The sequence below is a fragment of the Tiliqua scincoides genome, chromosome 8 (genome assembly GCF_035046505.1).
Source record: "Tiliqua scincoides isolate rTilSci1 chromosome 8, rTilSci1.hap2, whole genome shotgun sequence".
Lineage (NCBI taxonomy): Eukaryota > Metazoa > Chordata > Lepidosauria > Squamata > Scincidae > Tiliqua > Tiliqua scincoides.
Window position 1 is genome coordinate 29,299,417 of NC_089828.1, and position 22,982 is coordinate 29,322,398.

Sequence of the window (22,982 nt, forward strand, 5' to 3'; positions counted from 1 at the left end):
GCTGTTGCTATGGGAGGTGCCATTATGGCTCAGGAGAGACTGCCCTCTAAGATGCACGGCCACGCAGTTGCACAGTTAAAGAGTCGGAGCTCCATGCAGCTTCTGTCACTGCACTCCAGAGCTCGGCAGTGACAAGGATGCCATTGTAGAGGGCTCCATGCACTCCAGATAAAACATAGAGGGAACATTGGCTCAGGGTGGTCCACAAGGGTGACTGAAGTCACCGTCTCAGATGGCAAATTGGGGGCATACCTGCCTCCACCCACCTGCCCACCTCCACCACTCCTCTTCCTCTTGCTCCCAGGACTTGAAAAGACAGAAGGGAACAGAGCAGAAGAGAAAGTGGGGTGGAGTGGAATGCAGTGGGCCTCAGCATCGGAGGCACTTTAGCCCACCACTCTTCCCTCTTCCAGCTTCCATTTTTGCCCTTTTTTGAATTCAGGGAGGAGACACAACAGAGGCAGTGGCTGGTGCACTGCCAAATAGGGAGGGTGACATTGGCACTGGGAGGTGCTGGGCTGACCATACTGTTAATGCTGCTCTGTTGGCAAAGAAGCATCTCTCTCTCTCTCTCTCTCTCTCTCTCTCTCTCTCTCTCTCTCTCTCTCTCTCTTTCCCTCCCTGCCTCCCTCCCTCCTCCTCCTCATCTTTCTCATCATCATCAAACAAAATGAACATGGCACTTTGCAGGGCACTGCTGGGCATGGCATACTTTACAATACTCTTTCATTTCTAGAGTGAGAATGGAAGCAGCTCTTCTGATGCCAAGACGATACTTGGGTGTTGTGCATTAGAGTGTAATGATCCTGTAGTCACGGCAGCTTTTGTTAACCTTAATGAGTATGTATAAAATGTTTGGGCGCAGCGCTTCGCATTACACCGTATGATGCATTATGCAATAACAGAGAGAAAGGGTTGAGCGGGCTGAACTCCCTTTCACTCATCCCGATGTTAAACAATGCAGGAAATCAATTCTGAAGTTTAACGTTATTAAAAGGCAGTAAAAGGTCCTTCTCAGCAAGAATGCAGATGGTAAGCACACTTGTTAGTGCAACGCCCCCTGCCATTGATGAAAGGGCCTGTCGGAGAGCTATCAGAGGGGACGGGAGGCCTCAGGTGTTGCAGTGGCTGTGGGTGTCGCTGCTCACACAAGGGGCACAGCCAGGGCTGGTACAAGACCTCCTGGCATCTGAGGCAGTGTGCCAACAGTGTGCCTGCTGGTGATCCGCCTCCCCACCCCACTTCCTGAATTAGAAAGGGAAGAGGGGAGTAGATGAGAAAATATGGAGGTGTGTCTCCCAACACTCTAAGCCACTACTCTCCTTCACCCCCCCCCCTTTTTCTCCTAATTCAAGGAGTGGGGAAAGTGGGCACCTTCTGCCAGTTGCTCTCTGAGACACAGGGCTCCACAGGATCACAGGGACACTGAACTTCAAAAGTGCACTCAGCTTGCCTTTCAGATAGGACATGTGGGAGCAATGTTGAAACTCCATCCAGGGTTTCAGACACTCTTTCCCAGCCCTACCTGGAGATGATTCCAAGAACTGGACCTGAGACTTTTTGAATGCAATGCAGGTGCTTTACCTCCCCCAAAGGTGACAAAGAATCCACTCGATTACCTGGACTAACCCTTGTGCTAAGGCAGGATCTCTTAGGGCCAAACTGCACATTAGATGTCCCTCCCCCCACTGTGGCTTCAATTGGGATTGCACCCTCTCCCTTGCCTGCTGTTTTCAGAAGGGAAAAATGCAGGGGAAGGCCACAAACTGGGGAAGCATTAAGGCTGTCCTACTCCACCACTGTGTTTTTCACCGACAGATTAAGCAGAAGAAGAGGAGGAGGAGGAGACCAAAACATGAGTTTATGACAGCTTGTAGTTTTGGCCCTTACAACCGCAGAATTGTACAGAGTTTGGCAAGGGTTTGGGACAAAAAGAACAGAAAGATATGGAGAGATGGGTTGCCTGCAGGGTATGCAACTGGAAGCTGTTCCAATGTGCTCCCTCCCCACATTGCTACTGCTTGTCCTCCTGCTGCCTTTCGCTGTTCTTGTTGAGCTGCAGACAGACAAGGACTAGCATTTACCTGATTAAAAAGCAACAATTCCCCTGTAGAAGTGGGTACAAAGAAGACACAGCACCTGAATTCCACTTTCAGCTCTCACATGAGCCAATGCTTTCCCTGCAGGGTCCTGCCTTCAGCAGCCTGTTCTGCCCTCAGTCTGGATCAGAGAGCCTCAGATGGCTAATTTGTGGATTAAAAGAAATGGTCCTGATAGTCAAAGGAAGTGCAGCAGAGGATGAAGAGCCCATTCGGTGTCACGCTCTGCCATGACACACACTGCACGTTGAAAGGAGGAGCTGGGAAAAAGCAAGTCCTTTCCTTCCAGGGGTTGATTTCTTTGTATTAAGAGAAGAACTATGGATTGCCTGCAGTGGCAGAGATCAGAGGGTTGGACTGGTGATCTGTTAGGTCCCTTCCAACTTTGTTTCCAGGTTAGGAAGGAAGGAAGGAAGGAAGGAAGGAAGGAAGGAAGGAAGGAAGGAAGGAAGGAATTGTAGCTCTGAAATATCACATTATTTGCATGCCGAAGGTTCCTGAGTTCAATCCCTGCATCCCCAGGCAGGGCTGGGAAAGACTCTTGTCTGAAACCTTGGAGAGTCCCTGTCAGTCCGTGCTGAGACGGTCCAACGGTCTGACCCAGTCTAAGGCAGTAAAAGCAGGCAATGCATCTCCCATCCCAGAGACAGTGGATACAATTAAGCAACACAGTTGTGTTACCTTGAAATCAATGGCAGAGGGGAACTCAGGGCCCAGTCCTCCAATTTTCTAGTGCCGGTGCAGCTGTGCCAATGGAGTGTGCACTGCATCCTGTGGTGGGGAGGCAGTCACAGAAGCCTACTCAAGGTATGGGAGCATTTGTTCCCTTATCTCTGGGCTGCACTGTGGTTGCACTGGTGCTGGATTGGATTGGGCCCTCAGTCATGGATGACTGAGCATGTCTCAAGTGGTGATATACAAAACCTTCATGAGCCACTTAGCTGCTCTGACACTAACTTTGGCTGCCTTGTGCCCCTCATGTAGAGGATAAGTTCCATGAAAATCAGTGCTGCCGGAAGCAGCTTTAGGGTCCTACACCGGATGGGAAAAAATTGATTCTCAGCAAGTACAAGTTCCTATAGTGCTCATACCGACCACATGTTCAAGGGAGGGTTATATGCTCTTAATCCCCCATATAACTTGGAATTTTCTCATACAGGCTCACTGCTTTAACGCTACCATGGTTCTAACACTTATAAGTCTCTTGAGCAACCTAATGGGTTTCCATCAGGAGTTGTGCTGCTATTTTGTTCTGTGGACTGACCTTCCTATGCATCAAAAGAGTTATGACCAAGAACATGCTTTGCTGGGTTCAGACCAAGGGTTCAACTAGCCCTTGATGTTTGTTTCCAGCTAGTTGCATCTGAAAAGTTCAGGAAAGTGGCAGCCCACCCTAACTGACTGTCTTTGGTGCTCAGAGGGAGTAGTCACTGCCCCTATTCACTTCACTATGAAGGCTGTTGAACATTCAGGGTAGTAGCACCAAAGACAGCTCTTCTAACAGGTGAAGCAGAAACTCTCAGGTCCTTCAACTATAATTTGTACAGGGCACTTGCTATCACCTCCCTTACCCAAATTCCTGCAATGACAAACTAAAAGAGCATCATGTCGCTCTTGGGTTCATCTTTTTCTACTGGAGCACGGCCTATGTTTGGCACCTCCCGTTTCTCAAGCAAATGGTAAGAAAGACTCACAAGAGTCACCTGATTGACAACACATATAAAATCTTGAGCTTGTTACTCCCTCAACATGCTGGGTGCAGGTGAGGAATGTTTCGATTATTAGAAACATAGAGAGGGAGGTTTGTGACGGATGTGAGGACCGCATGGCGACTTGGTGCGAAGGTTGCGGACATCACTTCTCGTCTAGACAGGCTGGTAGACAGTGCTGGGGAGGAGGTAGTGGTTGTGGTGCATGTCGGCACCAACGACATGGGCAAATGTAGCCAGGAGGTCCTGGAGGCCAAATTTAGGCTATTAGGTAGGAAGCTGAAAGCCAGGACCTCAAAGGTAGCGTTCTCTGGAGTGCTACCTGTTCCACGCGCAGGGCCAGCTAGGCAGGCGGAAATCAGGTGTCTCAATGCGTGGATGAGACAGTCGTGTAGGGAGGAGGGGTTTAGATTCGTTAGGCACTGGGAATGTTTTGGGACAAGCGGGGCCTGTACAAGAGGGATGGGCTTCACTTGAACCAGAATGGAACCAGACTGCTGGCGCATAACATTAAAAAGGTGGCAGAGCAGCTTTTAAACTGATCCCTGGGGAAGGCCAACAGGAGCTGAGGGGCATCCGGTTTGGGACTCCTCATCCTATGGGACGAGGATGGGGAGGTTAGAGAGCAAGGCAAAGACAGAGTAGGAGAAGAAATTGGGAATGGTAGCATGATGCGATGTGATAGATGGTTTGGCACAATGAGAGGATTCAGGGATAAAGGAGTGAATAAGCAGCCCATCCTGGGACATTCCATGTACAAATGTTTTTATGCAAATGCCCAAAGTCTCTGAGCAAAGATGGGAGAACTGTGTCCAGTTCTGGTCACTGCATCTCAAAAAAGACATAGTGGAAATGGAAAAGGTGCAAAAGAGAGTGACTAAGATGATTACGGGGCTGGGGCACCTTCCTTATGAGGAAAGGCTACGGCGTTTGGGCCTCTTCAGCCTAGAAAAGAGACGCCTGAGGGGGGACATGATTGAGACATACAAAATTATGCAGGGGATGGGCAGAGTGGATAGGGAAATGCTCTTTACACTCTTGCATAACATCAGAACCAGGGGACATCCACTAAAATTGAGTGTTGGGAGAGTTAGAACAGACAAAAGAAAATATTTCTTTACTCAGCATGTGGTTGGTCTGTGGAACTCCTTGCCACAGGATGTGGTGATGGCGTCTAGCCTGGACGCCTTTAAAAGGGGATTGGACAAGTTTCTGGAGGAAAAATCCATTACGGGGTACAAGCCATGATGTGTATGTGCAACCTCCTGATTTTAGAAATGGGCTATGTCAGAATGCCAGATGCAAGGGAGGGCACCAGGATGAGGTCTCTTGTTATCTGGTGTGCTCCCTGGGGCATTTGGTGGGCCGCTGTGAGATACAGGAAGCCGGACTAGATGGGCCTATGGCCTGATCCAATGGGGCTGTTCTTATGTTCTTATATTAACTGGAATGTCTGGTGACAAGGGAAAACATTGACATAGTGGGCATAACGGAAACCTGGTGGAATGCGGAGAATCAGTGGAATACCACAATCCCAGGCTATAAACTCTACGGGAGGGACAGGGAAGGGCATGTTGGAGGTGGGGTGGCCATTTATGTTAAGGATGGGATAGAATCCAGCAAAGTAGAGATTGAAGGTGGGTCCAACTCCATAGAATCTCTATGGGTTAAATTAAAAGGCCTGAGGAGTGATGTAATACTGAGGGTGTACTATCGTCCTCCAGACCAGAAACCGGAAGGGGACCTTGAAATGAGGAAACAGATCAGGGAGGTGACAAGGAGGGACAGGGTTGTAATCATGGGGGACTTCAATTATCCTCAAATTGACTGGGTCAATTTGTGTTCTGGTCACGAAAAGGAGACCGGATTCCTTGACATGCTAAATGACTGTGCCTTAGAGCAGCTAGTCATGGAGCCCACCAGAGGACAGGTGACTCTGGATTTAATGTTGTGCAGTACTCAGGACCTGGTTAGAGATGTCAATGTTACTGAGCCATTGGGGAACAGTAATCATGCTGTGATCCGTTTCGACATGCACGTCAGGGAAAGAACACCAGGCAAATCTCTCACAAAAACCCTTGACTTCCAATGAGCGGACTTCCCTCAAATGAGGAGGCTGGTTAGAAGGAGGTTGAAAGGGAAGGTAAAAAGAGTCCAATCTCTCCAGATTGCATGGAGGTTGCTCAAATCAACAGTAATAGAGGCCCAGTGGAAGTGTATACTGCAAAGGAAGAAGGGCTCGAGTAAGTCCAGGAGGGTGCCCGCATGGCTAACCAGCCAAGTCAGAGAGGCCGTAAAGGGCAAGGAAGCTTCCTTCTGTAAATGGAAGTCTTGCCCTAATGAGGAGAATAAAAAGGAACATAAACTGTGGCAAAAAATGTAAGACAGTGATACGGGAGGCCAAGAGAGACTATGAGGAACACATGGCCAGCAGCATTAAGGGGAATAATAAAAGCTTCTTCAAATATGTTAGAAGCAGGAAACCCGCCAGAGACGCCGTTGGCCCTCTGGATGGTGAGGGAGGGAAAGGGGAAATAAAAGGAGACTTAGAGATGGCAGAGAAATTGAATGAGTTCCTTGCATCTGTCTTCACAGCAGAAGACCTCGGGCATATACCGCTGCCTGAACGGCCTCTCCTAACCAAGGAATTAAGTCAGATAGAGGTTGAAAGAGAAGATGTTTCAGACCTCATTAATAAATTAAAGATGAACAAGTCACCGGGCCCTGATGGCATCCACCCAAGAGTTATTAAGGAATTAAAGAATGAAGTTGCAGATCTCTTGACTAAAATATGCAACTTGTCCCTCAAAACGGCCACGGTGCCAGAAGATTGGAGGATAGCAAATGTCATGCTGATCTTTACAAAGGGAAAGAGGGGGGACCTGGGAAACAATAGGCCGGTCAGCCTAACATCTATACCGGGTAAGATGGTGGAATGCCTCATCAAAGATAGAATCACAAAACACATAGACAAACAGGCCTTGCTGATGGAGAATCAGCATGGCTTCTGTAAGGGTAAGTCTTGCCTCACAAACCTTTTAGAATTCTTTAAAAAGGTCAACAGGCATGTGGATGTGGGAGAACCCATGGACATTATATATCTGGACTTTCAGAAGGCATTCGACACCGTCCCTCACCAAAGGCTACTGAAAAAAACTCCACAGTCAGGGAATTAGAGGGCATGTCCTCTCCTGGACTGAGACCTGGTTGAAGACCAGGAAACAGAGAGTGGGTGTCAATGAGCAATTTTCACAATGAAGAGAGGTGAAAAGCGGTGTTCCCTAAGGATCTGTTCTGGGACCGGTGCTCTTCAACCTCTTCATAAATGACCTGGAGACAGGGGTGAGCAGTGAGGTGGCAAAGTTTGCAGATGACACCAGAATTTTACAAGTGGTGAAGACCAGAAGTGATTGTGAGGAGCTCCAGAAGGATCTCTCCAAACTCGCAGAAAATGGGCAGCAAAATGGCAGATGCATTTCAATGTAAGTAAGTAGATGCATTTCAATGTAAGTAAGTGTAAAGTCATGCACATTGGGGCAAAAAATCAAAACTTCACATATAGGCTAATCTTGGGGTGGTGGTGGACAAGTCGATGAAAGTGTCGACCCAATGTAAAGAAGGGCAATTCTATGCTTGGGATCATTAGAAAAGGTATTGAGAACAAAACGGCTAATATTATAATGCCGTTGTGCAAATCTATGTGAAGGCCACACCTGGAGTATTGTGTCCAGTTCTGGTCGCCACATCTCAAAAAGGATCTAGTGGAAATGGAAAAGGTGGAAAAGAGAGCAACTAAGATGATTACTGGGCTGGGGCACTTTCCTTATGAGGAAAGGCTACGGCATTTGGGCCTCTTCAGCCTAGAAAAGAGACGCCTGAGGGGGGACATGATTGAGACATACAAAATTATGCATGGGAAGGATAAAGTGGATAGAGAGATGCTCTTTACACTCTTGCATAACACCAAAACCAGGGGACTTCCATTAAAATTGAGTGTTGGGAGAGTTAGGACAGACAAAAGAAAATATTTCTTTACTCAGCGTGTGGTTGGTCTCTGGAACTCCTTGCCACAGGAAGTGGTGATGGCATCTGGCCTGGATGCCTTTAAAAGGGGATTGGACAAGTTTCTGGAGGAAAATTCCATTACGGATTACAAGTCATGATGTGTATGTGCAGCCTCCTCATTTTAGAAATGGGCTATGTCAGATGCAAGGGAGGGCACCAGGATGCAGGTCTCTTGTTATCAGGTGTGCTCCCTGGGGCATTTGGTGGGCCACTGTGAGATACAGGAAGTTGGACTAGATGGGCCTATGGCCTGATCCAGTGGGGCTGCTCTTATGTTCTTATGAATGCTATTTTCTGTCCAGGTGATTAAATAACAGGATTGATGTGCAGCAATCATGTGGCTTCTGTAAGCTTAAGCAAGAACAGCCTGATATAGGGGACTTCAGATCCATTTGTTATGCAGGCATAAATGTTGCTTAAAAGGCTGCATGGAAAGTGTTGCAAACATTCAATTAAACACAGCTAAACAAAGGATAAACAGGGAAATACTTCCATTGATCCTGGGCCATTTGCAAGCTACAGAAATGCAAAGACTATGAGTTGCCAGTGTAACTCCTGGGCTGCCTCCACCCTGGATAGGAGGACTGGGAGAAAGACACAGGAGAGCCACTGCCAGCCACAGCATGTGATGTTACACTGGTGTGACGCCTGGTCTTTCTGAACAAGGATGTTTATTGTTCAACGAATGTGCAGTTGTCACTAAGTTTTTTCAGAGTTCTACATTGTTTTTTCACCACTGCCAGTCAGCTAGTGCGCCTGGTCCAGGAAAGTCCCATTTGTCACACACAAAAATGCCAAAGTTCGCATGCACACCTACTGCAGATTGGAATTTTGTTTGGAGTGTTGCGGGCAGCTGTCCATGGGGCTTGGAAGAGTCTTGTGACAAGTGGCACTCCCCTCCTCTTTCCGACCCCCCACCGTGCCATTTTGAAAAGTTTTACCAGTGTGTGCAATTGATCTTCCCGACTGCTTGAGAGGCACGGCACACCTGATGAAGGACCGTGGCGCGCTTTGTTCATGGAACGTAGGCAAACAAAGCTGTGGTCATCCTGGCTGCACTGCCCTAGCTCGGTAGATTGGAGTGAAGGCAGGTGCTGCTGGATCAGCGTATCGATCCACCCCTCCCCTCTGCTTCCTGCAGTCCTATGCAGCAGAGCCTAGAGGGAGCGATTGGCATGCCAGGCCATCACTCTGCAAGTGTGACTGGACCAAGGAGGCCAGAAGACAAATGACACAGGGTCGAGAGCCTCCTCCTCCTCTTCTTCTCCTTCAAAAAATGCTTTGCTTTTTCAGTAAAGCAGTGAAGAGTCTCGAGGCCCAAGCCTGATTAGTGGGAGAGGTTGGAAGAAAAATCTGTGGTCAAAATGGTCAAAGGGATGCAAAAAGCATCTCTTTTTTAGCTTTTCTAAAATGGGAGCTTATAGCAAAATAAACACTTGTTCAGGAATGGATTCCCTGTTTGGATTTTGATACCCTCTCCTAAGGGATACCTTTATTTAACACTGAGCTGATTGTAGTGGAAATCAAAACAGGGGATTCACTCCTGCATCAAAATTTCTTTTTCTGAAAACTCTATTTGGAGATCGGGAAGCTGTAAATCCTTTGGGGTGGGGAAAAATTCAGAAAGGAAGGACTAGAACAAAGAAAAAATTGAGAGATCAGGTCATAAAACGATCAGGGTCTCTTTTGCAGTGGGAAGCAGCTGCAGGAAGTCTTCCTACCCACTTCTGCAGCCCAGGGGGCCCGGCCGCTCTCACCCAAACTGCCAGATATCCTTCTATGCCTGCACCTTGAGCATTTTGAAAGACAATTTTTCAGCAGCGGCAAACGAAGGAGGTGACAGCCTTCTGTCGATGGATGTCACTGGGCTAAAGAGGTGCATGCAGAGTTCTGGTTAGTGAAACGGTAGCATTTATCATCTCATTTGGGGCGTTTGCCTTGCAAAATGTCCTTAAATAGGCCAGAGGGTTACAAGGAGCTGCTAATATTTTCTCTCCACGTTAAAATCTTTTCTAAAAGGCCTCTCCTCCCCTTCAGTGGGTCAGCCTTTCAAGGAAAGAAGCAAAAGGCACACTGGCAGATGGGCCTTGCTTGCCTCTTCAAGTGCGACTCTATGGACGTTTATGCTGAGCACACGGCCATGGGCTACGGTCCCTCTTCCCCCCTGCTGAAGGAGCAATTCCCCAGAGTCGGAGGTACCAAAGGTCACTTGCTTAAGGTCAGCAGAGGCCACAGGGACAATAGAGACCAAAATAGGCAGCTGCAGCAGCTGCAGCCATCCCAGGCCAGTGAGCCACACAGAGGGCAGAGTGTTGTCACTGTGGTTCGAATGTAGAGCGACTCTTGGAAGTGGATGAAAAGGTGTGGGAGAAGAGAACATGGCTGCCTGAAGATTCCTGGCATCGGAGGTGGTACACTAAATGCCACCCTCCCTTACTTGCCACCAGTGCTGCTCCTCCTCTTCCTTCTGCTTCCTGGATTCAGAAAGCAAGAGGAGCAGAAGAGGAAGTGTGAGGGAAAAGAGAAGAGAGTGGCAGGCTAGAGGGTCTCAAACACTCTAGCCTGCAACTTTCCTCTCCTCCACATTTCCTCTTCTGCTCTGTTCCTCTCTTCCTTTCCAGCTCCTGTGACAATGACGGAAGTAGGCAGCATGTGCCTTCTGCCAGTTCACTGCCCGAGGCAATTGCCTCAGTTGGCCTCAAACTCGGGCTGGCTCTGGAAGAGCTTTATGGGCTTTGTGCCACCCACAGTGCAGCATACCAAAAAAAATGGTCTTTTAAAATATTTTGAACAAACCAATCCTCTCCTGTTCAAAAGACTTGGAAAGAGACCTCTTTCTGTTTGAGCCACTGGAAAGCCTCTGCTTAGTCAGGGCAGGCAGTACTGAGCCATCTGAATCAATGGCTTGGCTGAATATAAGGCTGCCTCTTCTAATTGTGCACAGAAGCAACCCAACCCCAAGAACACAGTATATCCAGACATGGTGTGGTCATATGAACCACCCAACCCCCCCTCCACACTGGCACAAGCTGAATCCTATGCTACTCAAAACCCACCCATTATGTCAGGTACAAGAACTGGACCTCCAAGAGTCGACACCTTCACCGCTAGACCATGGCCACATGGCTATGTTACTTATCCCTAGTCACACTAGGAATGGAGAAAGCATGCATCTTATTCAAATTTCCCTTCAAATAGGTTGCATGACAATTGTGTGTGTGTTTTGGAAAACACACACAGAAAGAGAATAAAAACCTGCACATCTCTGATGATGTTTCTTGCAAACCAATATATTCATTTGGTTGCTTCCCATTTCCTTTTAACCTTATCTGTGCATTCTTAGATCAAGTGTGCTTTGTGCTGACTCTGGGAAACCGACATGCTGAAAGGTAGAATTCTGAATTATGTTCTCTAAATTATCCCATGCTCAGGGAGCAAGTATTGATTTTAAAAATAGCCGAGCCTGGCCTCACACAACAAGCAGTCTTCCTGGGTTCCAGTTACCGCAAAGCCACTGTGCTGGCATTGTTTCAGAAAATCAGAAAGTCATCAATCAGCTCAATAGTAATTGGAGTAAGTACATGGTATCCAAACACACATTTTTATCCTGTTACATGCTCCAATTTAGTTAGCCATAAGGAAAATTAGAACAATGCCAGGCCGATTAACAGGCCGACCTTGGGAGCCAAGCAGGACTCAAAGTATTTGTTGTGCTTCTTTCAAGAACTGATTCCATCTGCATCACTCAGCACTTGGGATTTTTCCAACTATAAATAGCACCCATCACTTCTTCCATGCTTCCCAACCCCTCCCCCCACACCTATTTTGCCCACAGATCAGGACCTCTCAATTTTCCTGCAATTGCTTTCCCTTCCCAAGGCTGTGTCCATGATGGTACATCATATGTTGCCCCCCCTTCCCCAACAACTCATCAGCCACCATCTGCCTCTGCTGCTCCTCCAGGAAGTGTAGGAGACAGGCAAATGGTGGACTAGAGTGGATCTCCATACTTCCCCTAGACAGGGCACAAAATAAAGATTTCAGAGGAAGTTAAGAACTTGGAGGAGTTTCCTAAATGGGGCTGAAACTGACAGACTCCTGGAAAGAGCTGCAATTGCAGGCTCTTGCTTTGGGCTTCTCATCTGGGAAATGTCCAAGAAAAGGGTGGCTATGTTGACGTAGATGAACCCTAACTAGAATTCTTTGGATCCTTCAAATGTAGGACTCAACACCTCTGCTTAGGGCTGGTCTGAGACCTGCTGGTCCCTCAGGTGGCATGCAAAATGCTGTCCCCGTCTTACCTGCAGCACACCAGCCTGCACTACTGCTGCTGCTGCTCCTCTCCCTGGATTTCAACAGGAAGCATGGAATAAACTAAGGAAGAAGAAATGTGGAAGGTGGTTAGAGTGTTTGAGACTCTCTAGCTCCCCACTCTCTGCTCCTCCACACTTTCTCTTCTGCTCCATTCTCCTCTTCCCTTTCAAATCCCAGAAACGGGAGGAGGATAGGTAGACAGGTAAGGGCAGGTGCCCCCTGCCTCAGTCACTCACATGGCTGGGTTGGCGCTGCTTCTCTGGAACGGCGGTTTGTTCTATTGCTCTGCTGGCTTTCGTCCTTGCTCATCAGTCTTTCCTTGGGAAGCGCCCTTTGCCTGGGCAGCTTTAACCTAAATGGTGCCATAAATCAAAGTGTCTCCATCCACAGTTCTGCCCTGAGTGGCTGATTGCAATCAGGCTCCCTCTGCTATTTGTACAAGGGTGCTTAAAACTGCCTATAAAACAGCTAATTGCTGATCTGCTTAATTGAACTTTTTGTTGTCACATTTACAAAGATAAATGAAATAATCAGCTTTGGACTAATGAGAGATAATCAGATTATACAGACTGATAAATAAAGACGAAAATACAGCAGATAGCCAGTGCACTGTGGGGTGGCTGAGATCCTAATTGAGGTGTGAGCTAACGGTTCCCATTTTCCAGGGACAGTTCTTATTTTCTGGTATCTGTCCCTAATGAATTGTTGTCTCATAAGACTAGAACTTGTGGTCACCCAATGAAATTGATGGGCATTAGATTCAGGCCAGAGACAAGGAAGTTCTTCAGGCAGTGCAGAATTACATTTATGGAACTCAGAGCCACAAGATGTTGTCATGGCCATGAGTTTAGCTGGCTATTTATGAGGATTAAATGAACTCACAGAGAAGGAGGTTTCTATCAGTGGTTATTAGATGGCTTGATGGAATATCCATGTTCAGAGGCAGTCTACCACTGAGTTCCAGTTGTGGGCAGGGGGGCTGCAGCAGGTGAGGGTTATTATTACTTTTGTGGGCTTCACAGAGACAATGCCAAATAGTTCCCTACCAGTGCCCAGCCACTGCCACTCATTCTCCGAAACCTGCCAGAGAAGTGGTTGGCCCTCTGGATGATGAGGGAGGGAAAGGGGAGATAAAAGGAGACTTAGAGATGGCAGAGAAATTAAATGAGTTTCAGACCTCATTGATAAATTAAAGATGAATAAGTCACCGGGCCCTGATGGCATCCACCCAAGAGTTATTAAGGAATTGAAGAATGAAGTTGCTGATCTCTTGACTAAAATATGCAACTTGTCCCTCAAAATGGCCACGGTGCCAAAGGATTGGAGGATAGCAAATGTCATGCCGATCTTTAAAAAGGGAAATATGGGGGACCTGGGAAACTATAGGCCGGTCAGCCTAACATCTATACCGGATAAGATGGTGGAATGCCTCATTAAAGACAGAATCTAAAAACACATAGATGAACAAGCCTCTCTGAGGGAGAATCAGCATGGCTTCTGTAAGGGTAAGTCTTGCCTCACAAACCTTATAGAATTCTTTGAAAAGGTCAACAGGCATGTGGATGCAGGAGAACCCGTGGATATTATATAACTAGACTTTCAGAAGGTGTTCGACTCTGTTCCTCACCAAAGGCTACTGAAAAATTCCACAGTCAGGGAATTAGAGGGCAGGTCCTCTCCTGGATTGAGACCTGGTTGAAGACCAGGAAACAGAGAGTGGGTGTCAGTGGGCAATTTTCACAATGGAGAGAGATGAAAAGTGGTGTGCCCCAAGGATCTGTCCTGGGACCGGTGCTTTTCAACCTCTTCATAAATGACCTGGAGACAGGGGTGAGCAGTGAGGTGGGAAAGTTTGCAGATGACACCAAACTTTTCCGAGTGGTGAAGACCAGAAGTGATTGTGAGGAGATCCAGAAGGATCTCTCCAAACTGGCAGAAAAATGGGCAGCAAAATGGCAGATGTGTTTCAATATATGTAAGTGTAAGGTCATGCACATTGGGGCAAAAAATCAAAACTTCACATATAGGGTGATGGGTTCTGAGCTGTCTGTGACAGATCAGGAAAGAGATCTTAAGGTGGTGGTGGACAGGTTAATGAAAGTGTCGACCCAATGTGCGGCAGCAGTGAAGAAGGCCAATTCTATGCTTGGGATCATTAGAAAAGGTATTGAGAACAAAACGGCTAATATTGTAATGCTGTTGTACAAATCTATGGTAAGGCCACACCTGGAGTATTGTGTCCAGTTCTGGTCACTACATCTCAAAAAGGACATAGTGGAAATGGAAAAGGAGCAAAAGAGAGCGACTTACTGGGCTGGGGCACCTTCCTTATGAGGAAAGGGTACAGCGTTTGGGCCTCTTCAGCCTAGAAAAGAGATGCCTGAGGGGGAACATGATTGAGACATACAAAATTATGCAGGGGATGGACAGAGTGGATAGGGAGATGCTGTTTACACTCTCACATAACACCAGAACCAGGGGACATCCACTAAAATTGAGTGTTGGGAGAGTTAGGACAGACAAAAGAAAATATTTCTTTACTCAGCATGTGGTTGGTCTGTGGAACTCCTTGCCACAGGATGTGGTGATAGCATCTGGCCTGGATGCCTTTAAAAGGGGACTGGACATGTTTCTGGAGGAAAAATCCATTACGGGTTAGAAGCCATGATGTGTATGTGCAACCTCCTGATTTTAGAAATGGGCTATGTCAGAACACCAATGCAAGGGAGGGCACCAGGATGAGGTCTCTTGTTATGTGGTGTGCTCCCTGGAGCATTTGGTGGGTGGTTGTGAGATACAGGAAGCTGGACTAGATGGGCCTATGGCCTGATCCAGTGGGGCTGTTCTTATGTTCTTATGAAGTTGATGAAAAAGACAGCACTGTGTGTCCCCAGTATTTTGACGAAATGAGTGTTTTTTTAAACTCAACTCCTGGATTCCACTTTCAGCACTGAAAGCGCAGTGATCAGACTGTTTAAACTGTAGTCCTACAGTGCCTGGATGCATTTTAACCTCCACATTCCCGGAACCAGCCAGACTCTCATTCTTTGACACCTCTTTGGCGCATACTGCTGCCTGCAGAGGGCCTGTGGGTCAGTGGGAACAATATATGCTGTGCATGGGGAAGGTCTTGGATTCATACGCTGCACTTTGCAGTGGGGGGGGGGGGACACAATCACAGAGGCTTCCTCAAGGTGAGGGAACATTTGTTTCCCTTGCTTCAGGGATGCTGTGCTGGGCAAGTTGGATAGGATTTGCCTGGTGGATACAAATCACCTTTGTGTCCACAATGCTGCCCCAATTCAATGTCATTCCCTGTAACTGCCCATCCAAATGCCACTCCAGCAGAACAAAATATGTCCTACTCCTTTAAAATATTTTAAACTTGCCTGCACATTGGTGAGATGGCCAGTCATTCCTTCTATCCCAGGTACAATTTACTGCCCAGCGAACCCTGCTTATCATTTTAGACTGCAATCCTCAACATGCTTACCAGAGAATAGGTGCCACTGAGCAGTGGATGGTTTACTTCTGAGTAAACATGTACAGACTCGCACTGCTGACCTTTTAGAAGGACTCGCTTTTTCCAAGAGCATCACGATAACCTCGAGCAGACCATCTGAGCGCAAGAATCGGGATGTACAGGAAATGAGGCTCGTCCCATATTATTTACAGTAAAAACTTCCAACCCCATTTGCCGTAGTGGCTCATTATAACTTCATAAGTTGTCTTTCAGTTTGTAAAGTGCCCCTTTTAACCTCCAGCTGCTGGATGACACCATCTGTGGTTTCCCATGAAATTAAATTAAGTGAAAATTCAATCAGAAGGGGAAGAAATTGCTGCTCCTCTCACTTCTCTTGGAGGCTAGAAGAGAAAAGGATTGTCTGATGTTTTGGATGGTGGTGGCTGTACCACATGAGAAGAGTCTCTCCTGGAGCCCTTTCAGATGAAATGTCCAGTCTCCCTCAGTGGGGCTGTTTACAGAGCACACGTTCTTTCTGTGGTTTAAATCATAATGAATTCTTATTAGCATATGTGACTTTGTCTTCTTAGCAGTTCTGTATTTGACAATGACTGCCTAGACCTAGAGCCCAAGAGATGGCTATAAGCATCTATGGACGAGTCACGATTTGCTGCAAACTCCAGCATCAAGCCCAAATGTAATATGAGGGCACCAAGCTTGAATCTTGCCAGTCCAGAGCATTTCTTTCCCATTTCTATTCCATATTCACCATCTCTCAGTTCTACAATGCTCACAAAGCTACTGGTAAACACTAAACATTGTACATTTGCCATCTCTCTCTGTCCAGCTTGCCCACCTACCCCCCCACCCCACTCTTTGCTCTTTGCCAAGGCCATCTTCCATTTTCTCACAAACACTATTACAATTTTCATCCCAACAGTTCAAAACAGGAAGTGAAAAACTTAAGAGTTCAAGGGAGTACCAGTAAAAACATCTCAAGGGGAAAATCTAAATGGCCAAAGTCAGGCAATTTGGTCCTTTTTATTACATCTCAGATGGTGTTTTGCTCTTTCTTCCCAAGCTTTGCTTAATCTAAATGTATCTAAGTGCAGAAGGTATCCTCTTTCTCCCTCAGTGCTTTAGGGCTCTCCCTGATGGCTGATCTGAGGTCAATATCCTGCCCTGATTCCCAAAAACGAAAGAGAGCCTCAGACGTTTGGGAGTCCAAAACTTTTTTTTCACAGCAATAAATGCTTTGGAGGTGGACCATTCTAATGGGTCCACCCTGTGGAGGGTAGTGATTCCCACATGCCTAAGATGCAGGTGGGGCTGGCCCAAAAGACCACCGGGCACTGAAGTGGCACGCCAGGCACTGCCTCCCACTACCAACTGATGCACCTGCCTCTGCTGCTCCCACTCCCTGGATTGAAAATGGAAGCAAGGGACAGAACAGTAAAAGAAGTGTGGAGAAGAGTATTGGGCTAGAGTGCCAGAGACACTTTCCCTTCTGCTCTAGTTCACTACTCTCCTCTCCTCCCTCTTCTTTTTCCAATCCAGGTAGTGGGTAGAGGACAAGTAGTGAAGGCAAGTGGGCAGACAAAGATGGTCAATCACCCCACCAATCTCCTGCCTCAGTTGGTCTCATGGATGGGCTGGCCCTGGGTGCAGGAGCAAGAGAGGAAGGGCAAAAAAAAGTATTTCAATGGGTTTATAATACATAGACAGCAGAGCAGGTAAGACTTACCCCAACAGCAAGCTCAAACTTAATCATCCTAAAGAAGTATGTGTACCCAGTGGCATCACTAGGGTTTGCATCACCTGGTGCAGCAGGCCAGCATATCATCCCCATGATGGATCTCCTCCTATGCAACATCCTGAGCAGTGGGCATGATAATGCACCATCGCCCCACCAAGCTGGTTTTTTTGCTATAACTTTTGATAGAATAGAGGTATTTCAATATGATTTGTTTCATTGCATTCTGCGAGAAGTTACACATCAAACGATATATAACATGATAGTATTATTCAAAAATACCAAGATTTTAAAAGTTTTGACCAGTAGTGGTGTCAACCCGCCTGTGTGCCTGTGTGGCCAGCACCCCCCGCTAGCAACACCACTGTGTGTACCCCTCGAAGCCACAGAGGCTCTTTTTTCATTTCATTTTATTTACTTGTTGATTCTGAATTTGATTCTAGCACTTTCCCTTCTGCATCCCTAAAGATTAAACTCAAGCAACAACATTTTAAAGCTTTTTAAAAATGGAATTTGCCACCTGCCCAAATTAAGAGATGTCTGTATCACTTCCAGATGATATTTACATTTGTACGACAAACGGACACTGGAGAGGCAAGTTCTAGAACTAGTGATGATGCTTTGCTGTGTACCACAATGCCCTCTTGCACCAGCTACAAAACTGAATCATTGGAGTGCACCATCACAAGGCCAGATTTCTCTGCCTCACCAGGGATTGCAGTGGGAGATATCTTGAGATTCTGCTTTTGGCTGACTTGTTTGTTTTCATGAGTAATTCAGCAGAAGAAAACATAGGTTGTTCTCTCCAACCGCCCCATGCTTCTTAGTGCTCATGTCAAAAAATACTTCAGTATATGCCTGTCACTCTTCCAGGGCTGACCACCTGCCCTGTTCTCAATTCACAGAGTTAAAAACAAAGAGTTATACCTAATGAAGAAACAATTGCTGTGCAACAGCTGGATGAGCAATTGTGAGCCTTCTGGTGAGCTACAAAAGATGCAGCCTCTCCATTGATGGAAGTTGGCCTCACAACTCCCCAGAGTGTAACTGATGGGAGAGACAACACTCACACTAGGAGAGGTCAGAACTGGCTGGCATTACTCTTGTGATGGCTGGATCTGGATAGTTTTACTGCCTGTTCCTCTGGCTTTTTTGTGTAAAAGTATTAAGTTGCAAGGAATGGTCTGGGAAGGTGGGGGGGGGGTCAAACTATGTTGGACTTCTGTTGTTCTCACATTCATAGGAAGTACCTCCCACTCACCCACTTTTGAAGCATCAAGAGGCAATATAAACTTGTCTTCTGTTTTCTGTTTGTAGGAAACTCTCTGCATGCAGAAGTGATATTTGCTGGGCTGGAAATGTAGCAAGACCAGGATAAGCACTATTCTGCAAGTATTCTGTGCCAGTAAATAATGCTAATAAATAATATGGGACAAATTAACAGTTAATTTCTTCCAAACAGTTTGCCTTTTCCTACACATTTTTAACATTGCTTAGTTTGGTCCCAAACTTTTAGCATCATGACCCACCTAAAAATGAAGTTTCACTATACCAGACGCTCAAGCTTCTGTGGCTATAATAGTGATTGGGCAGCACTGCTGTCCCTCATGTAGCAGCTTGTTTAATCCTTGATGCACTTGTCAGCTTAGGTTGTATGTATGTATGTATGTATGTATGTATGTATGTATGTATGTATGTATTTTTTAAATAGGATTTCTTATAAACTTCAACACCATTACACTAAGGATAATGTATGGACTATATTTTTCATGAAGCATTGTGATTGATTTAAATGTAGTTGTATATGGTGGCTTTGTTGTTGTTGTTGTTTTTAAAAGAGAACATCCTTCATGAAAGAAACCCAAATGCTGCTCTCAGTATAAATTATGCGCATCACTTTGGTCATGATTCAGCCAATGTGAAGCACTTTTGGGTTACAGACTTGATTTCAATAGAAGGGACTGATGTGCATGCTTAAGGTTGCAATCCTATGCACGCTTTCCTGCAAGTAAGCCCCAACGAACACAGTGAGACTTATTTCTAAGTAAACATGCATTGGATTATTATTATTATTATTATTATTATTATTATTATTATTATTATTATTATTATTATTATTATTATTATTAACAGTATTTATATACCGCTTTTCAACTAAAAGTTCACAAAGCGGTTTACAGAGAAAAATCAAATAACTAAATGGCTCCCTGTCCCAAAAGGGCTCACAATCTAAAAAGATGCAAATGAGTACCAGCAGACAGCCACTAGAACAGACAGTGCTGGGGTGAGGTGGGCCAGTTACTCTCCCCCTGCTAAAAAAAGGAGCACCCACTTGAAAAAGTGCCTCTTACCCAATTAGCAAGGTAAGATTGCACTGTATGTCTTTCATCGAAGTCAATAACTCCTTCAAGTGCTTACCTTTGGCTGGACCCTGCCCTTGCTTCCTCGTTGCTTTCATTTTTGCTGTGAGCATTTATTGTGAATGGAATTCTTTTACCCTAATTGAGAAGCTGTATGTAACATGGCACTGGCTTGGATTAGTCAGTGAGACAGACTTAACGCTGCCCACTCGTTTGAACTCTGAAACCTGCACATCCATGTGAAGGACTGAACCATGGACCTGTATCAACACTTGGCTCTCCTCCACACTCCTTCTTCCACTCCATTCCCTTCTTCCTTTTAGAATCCAGGAAATCAGGGGAGGTAGTGGCAGCTGGGTAAGGCTGGGTGGCATTTGCCGTGCCATCTCAGGCACCAAGATGGTTTGGGCTGGCCCTAGCTTTCCTTCTTACAGACAGCGGTGGGATGCAGAAAGATGGGCCAGTGATTGCACTGGGGAATGTTATAAATGGCTGGTGACCGGCAAGTGAGAGAGGAGCACTATGACAGCGTACAGGGTAAACAAACTGGCACCTCTGATAACTTTTTCCTTTATTTATTTGTTCTTTTTTAGCAGTACACAAAAGCATACAGCCAAAGAAACATTTTTTAAATGTTGCTTTTTTCCCCCTAGCCTGGGTTTGTGCTTTGTGCATCCCGGGGTGCGCACACTTACTCTTACACGGAAGTGATATGGTTGGTGTACAAAAATCACCATATGGACAGTGGCCCTTGGCTTCCAGGGGCACAACATGCCTCCCTTTGACCTTCCACACAACATAGGGACCATCTGCAATCTAGGGCCTGCTTCCCAAACAGCTCTCATCTCTCTGTGGCAAAGGTTATGGCTTGATGTACATCAGCTCCACGGGGATGCGGCTGCAGGTGACCTTTTGGCTTGAAAATGGCCACTCAGAGTGGTAATGCGAGAGTGAGGGGTCAGGCATTAGCCATAAAGGGGGATGTGATGCTGCTTCCTTGGTGGACTTTTGATTTTAAAAAAAGACAATGTGGCATTATGGCAACCTCCATCCACAAAATCCGAACATGATACAGAGAGAGAGAGAGACTGAAACTGTAGAAGCTCTCCATTTTGGCAACATTACTTTACATTGCTTCTTCCAAGGATAATTGTCACCTGATCCAATGGCCATGGACCATTTGGAGAAACAAATAAGGGCTCTATTATGTCCTCTTGTGTTTCTACCTTCTCCACACATAATGACCTCTCCCCCCCCCCCATCTCTCAGGTCCACAGACCAGACATTTGGTCGCTAAAGACATGAACAGAGTTGGGTGAACTACATAAAAATAAAACAAGACAAACTCAGGGCCCAATCCTAAAGTTGAGTTGGGCCGACGCAAGTCCCTTGTGCTGGCCCAACATTGTTGCGAAAGTGCTATAAAGCACTTTTGCAACAATGCAACTGCAGGGAGGTCAGCTCAAGGGACTTGCATTGGCCTTCCTGTGCTGGGCCCAGCTGCGGCGGGAAAGTTTGCACTCCTGCTCCAGGCTGGCGCAGGGTCTGGGGTGGGGGGGGTGGGGAGGAATAGAGTAGAAGAGGGATTGTGGAGTAGGCACTCTAGCCCACCACTCTCCTCTCCTCTATGCTTACTCTTCCATTCCACCCTCCTCTTCCTTTTCAAATCCAAAAGGAAGAATAAAGCAGGCAGGTAGCTTCTTGGAGAGTCTGTACTGAATGAACAGTAAGAATGCTGTCTTTCAAAAAATGACAAAAAGGCGTGGTTTAAAATTCAGACCAGCCACATGGATCACACAGATTATGCGCTGAGTTCTTTTTAAGATGACCTAGTTGTGTCCAGTTGCCTTTAGGGATGAAGGGGGAAAAGGACAGATAGAAATGTATGTTGCTGTAACTTCTCTTTTCATATCTTAAAAGAGTTTTTAAGTCTTCATCCTTTTTCTCCCAGTCATTCCATCCTTCAAAAGCAGAAAGAAAGAGCAACAGTATCTAAGAGCCATATCAAAGAGAACCGTTATCAGTTTAATATGAAAAGGGGGAAAAAATGGATATGTTTTGCCACTAGCAATTTCTGTATCAGTGACTTTCTGATCAGCCGGTCGCACCCAGTTGCCAGGCAACAAGCTCAAAGGTATTGTTATATTTGGGTAAATCCTTTCCTTCCAGATATACCATTACAGAGTTCTGAAAACTGTATCAATTACTGGCACTGTAATTAAGGGAAGCAGTGAGGGAGCGAATGGCCTGGGCTTTAGAGTGGAAAGTCACCTGTGCCGATGGCGGATTCCTTCCCACAGCACCAGCACTGGAAGGTATGATCAGGCCACCCAAAGTCATTGCATGTGTCCAGAGCCCTCCCATCTGCTCCTGATCAGATCTATGAGTCTGGGGTACTGTCTGCAGATGAGGGGGCTGCAGCTGCCATTCTGGCCTCTTGCAAACAGGGCTTGCCCTATAGGAGGGAAGTGGCAAACCAAAGCAGCATTTTGTAGATAATGCCTTTCCAGTGCCAACACCAGGTTTGTGGGGATTCGTGTCCAAGTGTTGATGGAGAGCCACACTTAGGTGCTCTGGCATCTGCCGTCTTTGTTTACCTATGTTGCAACATTCCTACCACCAACTGTTGCATCACTAGAAGCACATCAACAGGGTTTGGTGCATTCATGGCTGGCAATTAGAAACATTTTCTGCAGGGCCCCAGGTTCACAACCCTGTGGAAGAGGGGTCTCCAAACTTTTCAGCCAGAGGGCCGCATCAAATATCTGGCACAGTGTTGAGGTCCAGGAAAAAAATTAAATATAAAATTTAAACAGAGATGGAACTTAGATGAATGAATGAATGAACTCCAATTTCCACATTTTCTCCAAGCACCAGCACACACCACAGAAATAAAGCACACACTTAACTGGATCCCCATTCCCCCAACTCCCAAGCAGCTTACTTAAATATACAGGAGTAAAAACCTTAGAATAGTGAATCTCAAAGTTTTTAGAATCCAGACCCACCAAAAAAAAACTTACACTTTACCAGACACTCAAGGTACCGTGGCTACTGTATAATGGTGAGTGGGCAGCAGCGCTTTCCTCCCCAAGTAGCAGGTTGTTTAACCCTTGATACACATAGCCTAATCTACCCTGCTAGTATCGCAAACCACCAAAAATTTCTTCTTGACCTACTGGTGGGCCATGGACCCACAGTTTGAGAACCACTGCCTTA